Here is an 11,333-nt window from a genome sequence, read left to right on the forward strand (position 1 = left end):
TGATGGATTGAGTAACAATGGTTGAATGAATCACTTAGCCAGGCAAGCAGAAAGTGATGTTTTAGGGGTTCAAAAGCATTAAAATAGTACTTTAGGAAGTAAGAAAGAAAATAGTAGAATTGGCGTGAAATGTATGTGAGAAAACAATTAAGGTTTCAGAGTTATTTATTCTTCCGGATTAAGTTTTCTTACCAACTATTTTAATCATGCAAGATTCATTTCATGGCAAACTATGATTGACTAAACTCTAATTCCTTAGTGATTTAGTCTCCTCTAACCTAAACAACCGCCAATTCATTGGTCACTTAATGTAGAATAGAGGGTTAGGTTCAATTTTAGTTTATTAGCCACAAAAACTCTAGTTACCCAACTATAAGAGGATTATATGACACGTATCCTGTTAAGTCCAAGTAATTAGTAGTTTAGGAGGAATTTACTTTCAAGCTAGTATTCAAGTGAGATAACTTTTCCAAGAAGTATCTTTTAAATTATGTAATGCCTAAAAGTTATATCTTTGGATTTATCTTGAAAGCTAAAAATTAAAGTTAAATGATATTAGTTCTTTTATTAAGCACAAAAATAAACCTCAAATGACTCAACAGTAGGTTCGATTAGAGAACAAAATATCCTATAATAAAAGAACGACTTAAAGCTAAAAATGCATAACAAAATATGACGTGTCTTAGCAAATATAAAATGCAATGAAAATAAACAAAAAACTTCAATCTTTTTACAGTCGTGACTGTTTTTGTAGTATACCTTTCATATATGCATGTGCCTTATCCATAACTTCTGACTTCTTCATATTGAATTCCTTGCTAACCAAGTCAATTGCTAGCCTCATCCTATCATTGTCATAGACCTAATAATTTTAAAAAGTACGTAGCAATTAGAATAATATATATATATACTTGGACACATATTACATTTTTCCTAATAATAATAAAAAAATTAGAAAATGAATAATATTGGTTACTGTGATGCCAAAATTATCAGTCCACCCGCACTCTTTCATCCATTGAGCAACCTAGATACCGCAGTCATTACTGTTTAGTTAAATGTGTAATTGTACTACTTTATCAGTTTAACCGAACACATGATTCGTACATAACAAACTTACTAGACATGAAAGTAAATTTTTTTTAAAATAATATTACTTAAGAGCTTTTCCTCTGTTGTGGTAGGTCAGACGGTTCCACGATACGAAACTTAGAAATCCGAGGTACAGTGATTTCACTAGAATTGTAGAAAGATTTGTGTTCTAACATTCATTCAATGAATATAGCCTGTGTGACATAAAATATGGTTGGATACTGTGTAGCACGAGCAATGTAACAGGTTAATTTTGTTTACCTGTCTAAAATGGTTAGATTATAAAAAATTAAAAAATTATTAATTCGATATTAGTGTTAACAAATGAATCTTAATTTCAAATTAAACAAACTACTAAATCACTTACAAACCGAGTATAGCAATGATCTTAAAATACAAATTCAAATCATAATTTCAAACAATGTGGTGTTCTTTTTTTCGTTATATACAAAACATTCAAAATTAATAGAGAATAAAAGTTGAAATACTTTACTTTTAAAAAAATAAAACTGGACTACTTACCATAGTTTCAAGTGATAATATTCTACCATAGTTTCTATCTGGTATTTTACAAGAATCAAGCACAAAAATCTTTTCTTTTTTAATGTCTACAATCCTCAGGAACCAATGCTCATTGAGGTCATTGATGGAGATAAAAATCTACTTATTTACAAAATAATGAGGATTGTGAGTCTATGCTATTAAGATAAACGTACAATTTGGATTAAATAAAACATATTTTATTTACTAAAAATTAAAGGACTTACCCTTGACAAGTACTCAATCTTATACAAGTAGTTATCTACATATTGTTCTCTTAGTTGATTGGGTGCTCTGGACCATGTAAGTGCTAGTTGGTGATTATATTGTCATAAAAAAACATGACATCAAATTATTCATAGGCTACTTGAAACTTAAACCAAAAAAGCTATCAAATATAAATTTTCTTGAGGTATTTTTGTACTAAAACTTACCGAAAAGGTTGTTGGCAGAAACCATACAGATGGCAATTTGTTTAGCGTTTTTATGCTCTTGTGTGAGAATGCACGTAAGGGAATCTATAACCTACAAACGAATACATTTATATCTTTTTAATCTTACAATATATAACATTAACATTTTGTACTTTTTATGTTAAATAATAAAAAATAAATATTTACATCTTGGATGACTTGTTCTCCTGGAATTAACGTGGCTAAACTTTCTCTATTTGCATATGAGGTACGAGTTAACATCAGTACTTCATCCCTTTACGAATACACAAGCAAATATTTAGTTCAGAAAATTGTTGTTACCAAAGTATAAAATAAACTTGCATCAAATCGAATAGCATTATAAGGATTTACCGATAACTTGGAACTTTAAATCCGGGCCAAAAATATAAGCGGCACAAGCAAGCTCATCCGTCGTTAGAATCATATCCTCCGGTGGTCTAAAACTAAGGGGCATCCACTGCAAAATGAAGCCTTCATCATGTGTAATTAACCAATAAAATTAAAAATAGTAATACTAAACAATGTAATTACAATACAAGTTCATGTTTTTATACACATATCTGTGGAATTTTCGGGCCACATGAATGCCGCGGCAATGCAAATGATGAGGTACCCTTTTTACTAATATATATTCCCATATTTGAATTCTAATCTAATTCAGATGATCTTCGTGAGGAGACATTTGGTTTGAAGAGCTCCTTGAGAGTAACGTCATTTGCATGCTTATCAGAACTGTTGCTAGGGGAGAATTTGTGTAGGGTGGGCTGTACAACTATTTTATGACATTCTTGGGATCAAATAAATTTGCTCATTATTCTATCTATGTCAACTTTGTTATCAGCTTTTGAGTTAATAATATTTATCGTATTATTAATAGCTAAATTTTCTATGTACGGATTGTCTGATCTAGTTCTATTAACAGCATAAATGGATAAGCCATTTGTGTTTGTTTTTCGATGATTTTTGTCAGAGAGGTTATGGTTGTTGTCATCTTATCAACTGCATTAGTAAAAATAATTTCACGCTGGTAGTGGTACTCGTTGTAGTTGGGTGATGAGTGAGCTTCAACGTGTTGAGATTGGTTGTTGTTAAGGGGTGAGTTCACCTCCTTTTATTTTTTGTTACCCGTATTTAAACTTCCATGAAAGGTGTATTTTAAATGTTGCACATAACACACAAATTACGAATATATATTTAAAACATCAACAAATACTAAATAATTAATAAACCTTAATATCGTATTCTAAAGAGTACATAAAATTTAATGAAAATTAATTTGTATAAAAAATTTATCACAAAGAATGTACTTTATTTTTTCCTTTATATCTAAAAAAATACAGTTTATATCTTTTAGGCATTACAATATCAAAAATAATAAAATTGAAAGCATAAACATATAAAGATTCTTTATTCTAATATATTCATAGTCATAAACATGGAACATATCTAAGTAGTGTAGCTTTTTGAAGTTGAAAAAATGATTACATCGTTCTTCACGAAACATACACTAAAATATTAATCTAATACATTTTTCCATGAGTTATATTGCAGAATAATTATTTACACAGGGAAGAATGATTTATGATTTAAAAATTGTAATTAAAAACAATCTACAAAATCTCGAAAAATGTTTAAAATCTTGTACTAAAGATATGTACTAATAAATAATAAAACGATTTTTTCTATTATATTAAATAATACAGAATAATAATTAAGAATTAAATTAATGATAAGAAAAACACAAAATTGGGCTTAGATCTATTATTCACATAGACCGATCATAATATAACGTCCATATTCAGTTGTAGAATAAAGTTGGATCGGTTACCTTGATGTTGTATCTATTATTTGCTTCAGCGTTTTTTTCCTCTGCTTTGTCCTATTCTTGTCCATGACATTTATACAAGGCTCTAATGATTCGCTTGTAACATTGATGGTAGATCTATCTCTTCTCTTACTCGGCCTCCTACCTCTCCCCCTCGAAGACATGTTTTTGTGATAATAGTTAACTCAAGTTAAAATTAACTAAGATTTTTCTTGTACGAATAACTGAATTATAAAAACTTTTGACTATCTACGATCTAGGTGCTCTAAATTTATAAGGGCTAATGTTGAGTATATTCCATAAATTATAATTTCAAATATTAAATTTTGTACAAATCAATTTTAAAGTTACAAAATCCAATTTGTTTTCAATCTACATAATGTTGTCCACATTTGAAAAATACACTCAATTATCAAATTTAAGTGATAGTTTTTTTAAATTTATTTAAAAATTCAAATATTGCAGCTTGATAAAAGTATGTTGATTATTATTAAAAGCTACAATTTATTTTCTGTTCAACTGGAAACCGGCGAAGAAAACGATCTAGTCCAACGTGTGAAACCGACATATTAAATAGCGTTTCAAAACTGTTGAATTGGCCTGTTATCCACCCCCTTTCCGCACTCACGTTACGAATAACGTGACACCATAACTGGTTGTGCAACTAGGAGTAGTTCAAAGAGATCGAAACGTCAATCTTTTTAATAATTTATTTGGTGACTAATTTTATTTTATTTTAATTTTATTTTAAATTTATTCCTTCCATACCATACCTTTTTTTATGTCTACGTGTTAGCAATTATTTATTAAATTTTATCCAATTGTTAACTTATTTAATTATCAATCTGACATTATTCATGTGTTTTTATTTTTTTTAAGATAAAATTCAACTCATAAAAAAGAGATGGAAAAGAAAACCGCGTAGAATGAAATCATCACTGCGCAAGATGCTGTTTGTGATGTATCTTCTAGGTAAATCTCAATTATGTATTTCTCATTAAAACCACAAATTATGAAAAAAGTATCTAAATTGTATATAATTTGTTCTAGGTAGTATGTGTAACCTTTTATTTTTTAAGACCTCTACCACCGTGGTAGCAAAAATGGAAGATCTGGATCAAGAAATCGAATTTCAATTATTTGCGGAAACATACCAACGATTTATATGCAACTAATTATTCCACACCCTCTACTATAATTAACATGTAACGACCTATCCCACGCTACCAAAGCACAAATCAAAAGAATATGCGTACCTTTGTGATAAAAATAATCCTACTACTTTTAAATTAAAATGTCGTGGTTCTAAAACATGATAAAAGTATATTATATTCAATTCTAAGATTATTAACGAATTTACTTGTATTCCTTTCAAAATGATTTACAATAACATGAACGTTAATCATAATTTCAAAAATTTAACAAAAAATAATAGGATATTTATTCAAAATATTATAATTTAAATATTTTAAATACATGTACTTGTATTCATTAATACAAATAATTTATTTAAATTAAACCATTAAACTGATAAGAGTACATATTTTTAAAAAATTTTAATTTAAAAAATTCCATTGTGTTTATTGTGTAGATAAAATTTAACTATTTCAAGCCATTATTTTTTTTAAATCGACTAAATAAAATTAATGAAATGAATATAATAATACAATGTAAAAAACTTTATAAAACTAAATTAAATTTATTAATTTGAATTATATCTATTTAAATTTTAGATAATACAATAAAAAAATCCCAAGAAAAATGTGATTTTACTTTGTTTCGAGATTTAAAATTTTTTTTATGTTTAACCATTGATTAAGTTGGTTCAATATACTACATAGTTTTGTTTATTCTTAATAATTTTAAATTATAATATAGGTTTAAGCATAATTAAAAGTAAATATTTAACTACATTTTCTCAATTTAAATGGATCAGTTTGATTTCATAATAAAAAATATATCCCAGGTGCTTAATTTAACATGATGGTTATACAAATCCTAAAAGTTTTTTTATTTAATTAAAATAAAAGATGATTAAATTTACTTCATTCTCTTAAATGAAAATTGAAAACATAAAATTCCCTAAATCAATTTATATTTAAATCATGCTAGGATAATATTTGTTAGATATTATATTGTACACCATGATGTATATGAACATGGTAGAGCATAGAGTTTTATCTTTTTTTTTCAACCTAAATCAGCATAGACTAACATGATCTATGTGCTACTAACAAATCCATCACAACTTAGCATGATTTACATTTAAAATCCGACCTCAACCTCAATTTAACATAGCACAACATATGTATATTGATCACTTATCTTACATAAACAAATTTACCTAAATTTTATATTATAATCAATTTTTTCTAACAACAACTATGGCTTCCTATTTTAATTTACTTGTACATTAGTTATTTTACATTAAAAAATGTTCACCAATTTTTCTTTACTTTTAAAATCCAGTAACAATAATTTTTTTATAGAGTACTTTCAAGTTTTTTATGGTCAAACAAAAATTAGAATATGGTAATCTCAGCAAATAGGTTACAATTTAAGCCATGTTAAATAAGTAATCATATATTTGAGTACATTAAAAATATTTTTAATTTATATCATATTGTAATTATTTTCTATTTTATTACAATTTTTATGGCTCATTTATCAAAATACTTTTTTATGAAAAAATATCTTTAACGGATTATACTATGTAGTATTTTATCATAACATTTGATTTTGATAAAAATACATCATTTTATATTAGTATAACATTAATTAATTAATTAATACGTTAAGTTTTTAAATGTAATAATATTTGTAATATTATGTTAATCTAATTAATTAATTAAAATTTTTTAAATATCAATTAAATATAAAAGAGTGGTATGTTGAACAAAAAATCTTATATACTATCTCTTTATTCTTCTAAAAACGTAAGATATTTCATTCCACTAGTCACTGTTGAAGAAATACTTGATACTAATAAATTGCAACATTTCAATTAGTCGGGCTAAAGCATTAAGATTTATCAATTTGTAAGTAAATCGCGGACAGGTGTGCTAGTTACATCTTGGTTAAAATTTGTACCGTATTAATAATTTTTATGCATAAAATTATTAATTAACCATGACTAAATATTTAAAATTAACAACTATATAATTTTACAATAATAAAAGTCAATTGTCTCACAATTAGTTTTTTAATATTCGTTTATTAGTTTTATTTTTTACATTTTAAGACTATGTAAATTAAATTATTATTAAATAGATTATTCTTATGCTATTTTTTTTTGGTATTTTCTCACAAGAAGAGACGTGTATGACAGTCTAAAACAAAAGAAACTGTTAACTATAATTTAGTTTCGCACTTGCGTAGCCAAACCAAACTCTTTCCAAGAAGAATACGTAAGCCTTCTTCAACAATTTATTTGCCAACAATCAACATTTAAATTTAGTCTCAGATCCTATGTATCAGTGTTTAACTGAATACATTGATTCAAAGATTTTGACGGTGAAACAAGAGGTCCAAAAGACGATATGCCAAGAGTTTCAGAATTTGGCCAGGCATTAACTCCTCCTACAAATAGGGTAATGTCTACTTTTAGAGGTGAAAAAGCAAATGGCAATAGGGTAAGTAACAAAAATTAGTTATCTTTGTTTTAAGTATTTTTTAAAGTTTGCCAACGGCGAATTTCATGTTTAGTAGTAAGTGAATATAGTAACATATGAACAATAAAAAATTGTGTTTAATAAAACTAAAAATGATCAAAATAAATATTTGTAATGTATACATTTAAATACAGGCAACTAATCATGATTGACAACTGTATGAGTTGGATGTCGGCAAATGTGAAGTTGAAAGGTTGCGTTCATTGACAATACCAATAAATAAAAATTATTTTATTAGGATTATGTTCAGTATGAATAATTTGCATATGATTTCATAATTATTTATATTTCAGTTGACGTTTGAAATCCCCAAAGAAATGATCGTTAATGAAGAAGAAGTAATGGTAGCTATATATTTATATAATGCTAATGACTCCTCCGAGTAAGTATCTTATTTACAACAGCGAGGAAATACTTGTACACGAAGGTGTAGATGGTTGTAAAAGATCATTCGATGTACTTAAGCCTATGCAATATATAGATGCTAATGTAAAAATCTAAATTGCACTTTAAATTTTTTATTTTTAAACCTCTGATACTAATTTTATTTGTTATCTTTAATCTTGATAAATATTAACAATGGTTGTATGCACAATGACTCATGAGGAAAAAATTCGTTCTTGAGGTCCAAAGATATAGTTTCTTCCACCTAGGGTCTCAGTAAGTCATAGGAAGTCAAATTTTACTATATGGTGTCATTTTGCTACCCACCAACAGCTGTGGTATTGGATCATTCAGTATATTTATCTGATGTTAGCAGCTTACCAAAGGTAGCTATGTATTTGTTTTAAATTTGAAACCTACCCATTTACTATCATTTGCCATGATATGCTTTTATACTCTTGAGATTTTGTGATTTTTAGATTTATGTACCAATTAAGGACAACTATAAACACTAGTACTTATTATGTGTTGATGTGAAGAAGAGGAAGTTAATATGTGTAGATCTGAAGCAACAAAGATCAAGAAAAACCATAAGGGAGCGACAGATTTGAAAACTAGTGAGTTATTCATACTTCTAAATTAAATTTGTTGTCCAAAACTCATTTAATTTTCAGCAACAATTACTTATAATGATATTTCGTGTCAATGTAGGCAAATTTCATTGACTGGATGAATCATGAATAATTGCTCGACGAGAGATTAGAGGGTAAGTCAGATTTGGATGAAGTTGCATATCAACTGGATGATTCATGAATAATTACTCGTAAGACAAGTTATTATACGAATTTAAGCAAATTCAAATAACTATTTAACAAAAGTGAAGCTAATATTTTAATACGTATGCATCAGGTTTGATTCTAGGATGTGGGTTGCTAGATTGCAGTTATATGTTGAGGCCAGAAATTCATTTATCATACCAGTGAGTATAACATTATAATTGCTGACATTGTATCCATATTAAATAGAATCTTCACTAATTTATTAATTTTACAACATGCAGCCAGTGGACGATACTATACGCATGCGATTGGTCTTAGACTTAATGCTGAGTAATTACAATAAGGCCAAAGAAAACACCATCAATGCCGCAAAGAAATTGGTCACCAAAATAAATTGAAATGCAGCCATTTATTATCTTCATGATATGAGTTTTATTAATTTGTCTAAGTTTAAGATATATTGAATTTCATACATTGACAATGTTTGTTATTTTATTTTAGTAAAACTTTATATTAAAACCGTTTCCATTTATTTGTTTCTAATCCTACCATTTTTTCGGTAGTATTATTTTATTTCCATTAATTTTACCAAAAATGTAAAATAAAAAGATGAAACGTTGTAACCTCATAATTGAATGAAGGGTTATTAGACTTTATTATTATTAATATATGATATATGCAATGATTTTATATTTTTGATGATGATGATAGCGGTTGAATACAAGAAATAAAAGTTGAGTGCCCATGGGATTGATATGTGTGGTTGAAAGAATATGGATTAGTGATTAGTACCTGTTTTTTTAATTAAAGTTTTTGTATGTATTGTGAGTTGTTGGTGGTGAAAAAAGTTGGAAAAATAAAGCACACAGCAGGAAAAAAACCTTCTTTAAATATTCGATATTGTTTTAGTTCCTTCAGAGAGCCAAAGCAAGAATTTTTTGGCAAGAATGCATTGTCAAAATCCAATATCCTCTCTTTCCCAATTTCCTTCTACGTGTGAGGACTGGACAGCATAAAAGCAACAAAAAGAAAAATCAAAATTTCGGTGATTATCATTGAGAAGACAATCTTCCATGAGAAAGATATGGTAATTGCAAGAAAAGAAGAGGCTATTCGAGTGCATTCCGCCTCCCATCGTTAAGACAAACCCTAAATCCATTAAGACTCCAATTCTTGCTCCGCCAATTCACTTAGCACCTACAAACGCAATTTTTCATCTTCTCAAGGTTCTTATCTGTTCTCTGTTCCACCGTCTTCTGTTCTTTGAATTTCCTTTATGGGTTATACTATTCAAAGGGTGTAGGGTGTATGAGTTTGTATCTGGGATATTAGCTTCGTGAAATTAGTCGGAATTGATAAACTGGTAACACATACAGTACCTAAAACAAGTAACTGGGGAGATATAAATGCTGCTGAAATGGTAGGTTAGTAAGTGTATTGGATTGGTATTATTTTATAAATGATCATATGTTTTATTTACTTTGATGTAGTTACAGAATTATAGTATATGATATTCCATACACATGATATTCCATACACATGACTCTCCTATTATTATTTGTAGATGTAGTTCCTAACAATTTTGAAAAGTTATTGAAGTAAATGTTGCTGCTATCTCCACAAATTATATAGGTAAATATATACCCTCCATTGAGTCCCATGATCCTTGCTCGTTATGATCTTTGTGTTTGGAGCGTTGATGTGACGCTAACTGGTTAATGAATGTGATTCATGTAGCACATGAAATTCTATGTTTTTACTACTTAGTTAGCTGTTGTTGGGTTTGAAATCCAAGATAAGTGCAACCTATTGAAGTCTTCGTTAATGTTCAAGAACTAAATTCTTATCATATCTTTTATATTTCTCTTGTAGCTCTTTCGATTTTTTTTCCTGTGGTGTAAAGTGTGCAATTGTATGACTGATGAGTGAGATATTCAAACTATTATCATGTGTTAAATTCTCTGAGGAGGAGGGCACTATGCAAAGGAACAGAGATTTGGTTTGTTAACTTGGTCAAAGTAGAGTCAAATAGTTCCATTAAAATATGAAATTGTTGGCTTCAAGTTTCTGTGTATTAAATCTGTAGAGACAGAAGGGAGAGACTGCAAGTATGCTGTTTTATTTAACTGCTAACAATTTTCCTTCTCAACTACTTGTGCCTTAGGATGGCAAACCTGTTAAGCCAATTGCTGTAGCTACAAAAATTACAAATCTATCAGCCAATGCTTTCATCCAAAAGGTAACTTACATTGTACCATGTATGATAATTTGTGTTTTATTCAAAGTTTGCCTACTTATTGTGGATATGTTGTATTCTAGCATGTATCTTTTATTCTAAACGTGACAAGAATTTGATTGAAACTAGAATTCAACTATAGGATGAATGGCTTATAAATGTATTTGGTTTTGTAATATTAATTATTGACACCAGACTGCAGGTCCTCACCTTTAATTGAATGGGACCTACTTATTATCTACTAATTTGTTTAAGAAAAATATTTTGTGGCACTGATTGAATGGGTAAAAGGCACTGATTACCCGTGATGTAATCATGTAGGAGCTGTAGGAATTCATATCATCAAGATAA

Source organism: Arachis duranensis, chromosome 10 (genome assembly GCF_000817695.3).
Source record: "Arachis duranensis cultivar V14167 chromosome 10, aradu.V14167.gnm2.J7QH, whole genome shotgun sequence".
Classification (NCBI taxonomy): domain Eukaryota; kingdom Viridiplantae; phylum Streptophyta; class Magnoliopsida; order Fabales; family Fabaceae; genus Arachis; species Arachis duranensis.